This window comes from Nematolebias whitei, chromosome 19, assembly GCF_014905685.2.
Source record: "Nematolebias whitei isolate Nwh7 chromosome 19, NemWhi1, whole genome shotgun sequence".
Taxonomy (NCBI): Eukaryota; Metazoa; Chordata; class Actinopteri; order Cyprinodontiformes; family Rivulidae; genus Nematolebias; species Nematolebias whitei.
Window position 1 is genome coordinate 38871681 of NC_056516.1, and position 1296 is coordinate 38872976.

At 45.2% G+C, this 1296-nt stretch overlaps 1 protein-coding gene across 1 annotated transcript in view; it reads right to left on the reverse strand.

Annotated features, from left to right (window-relative positions):
* tmem170b (transmembrane protein 170B) overlaps positions 1–1296 on the reverse strand; it is a 4899-nt gene that overhangs the window by 2629 nt on the left and 974 nt on the right. The gene's annotated exons all lie outside the window — the stretch shown is intronic.

Sequence of the window (1296 nt, forward strand, 5' to 3'; positions counted from 1 at the left end):
GCTTTGAGCTAGCTTTTTGGCATTTTTAGCTTTGAGCTAGCCTTTTGGCATTTTTAGCTTTGAGCTAGACTTTGGTACTTTCAGCTTTGAGCTAGCCTTTTGGTACATTTAGCTTTAAGCTAGCCTTTTGATACTTTTAGCTTTGAGCTAGCCTTTTGGTACTTTTAGCTTTGAGCTAGCTTTTTGGCATTTTTAGCTTTGAGCTAGCCTTTTGTTACTTTTATAGGGGCAGCTGTGGCTGAGTGGTTAGAGCAGTCGTCCTCCAATGGGAAAACTGGGGGTCCGATTCCACCAGCAGTCACATGCCGAAGTGTCCCTGGGCAAGACACTGAAGCCCTCATTTCCTCCCGTGTGTGTCCATCAGTGTCTGGATATGAGCTAAAGCTCTGACTAGTCTCGACAGATCCGGATCATGTTTGTAGAGAAAGTGCTTTGAGTATCTTGACTAGATAGAAGTGCTACATGAGAACAGTCCATTTACTTTTAACTAGCATTTCGGGTGTTTTCTTGTGGCTGCTCCCTGTTTCAAGGGTTACCGCAGCAATCAAACTCGCATGAAGATCTGGTGATTGATGCCCATCCTGACACAACCACTGAGCTACTACAGCCAGCTGTGGTGCCCCAGAGGTGCATCTGGGGAGTTAAGGGCCTTGCTCAAGGGCCCATCTTGCTACTTAAGGTGTGCCCCATTTTGCCCAGTGGGACCAATGAGGGTGGGTGCAGGTGGAGGTGATTCACCTGCACCCACATTTTGTTGTAACAGTCTGGGGATTTGAGCCTGCGGCATCCTAACCACAAGCTCATCGTCTCTAACCTCTGCGCCACCACTCACCCAGCGAACATTTTGATTTGTATCATTTAGCTTTTATCAAGCCTTTGGCTACTTTTGGCATTAGTCTAGCATTTGTGATTCTGGCTTTTAGCTAATGTGCAGATTTCAGCTTCTCATTTCTCTGGTTTCATGTCATCCATGGCTGCAGTGGTTCACAGTGGCAACTTTAGCCTCTTTTCAGGGGTGCACCCCTGAACAATAAAGTAAAAAAAAAAGAGATAAAGTTTTTCTTTGTGTGTGTGTGTGTGTGTGTGTGTGTGTGTGTGTGTGTGTGTGTGTGTGTGTGTGTGGCTTTGTTTGGGTTCTGTTTATTGAATTTATGATTCAACAAAATAAACACATTTAAAGGACAGATCACTGTAAAACTTGGTTTATTTGTTACAGAATTACTTTAATCGCTGGATGCCTGGCCCCTGAGCTGCTCTCAGTAACTGTGGCCCCTGAGCTGCTGCTCTCAGTAACTG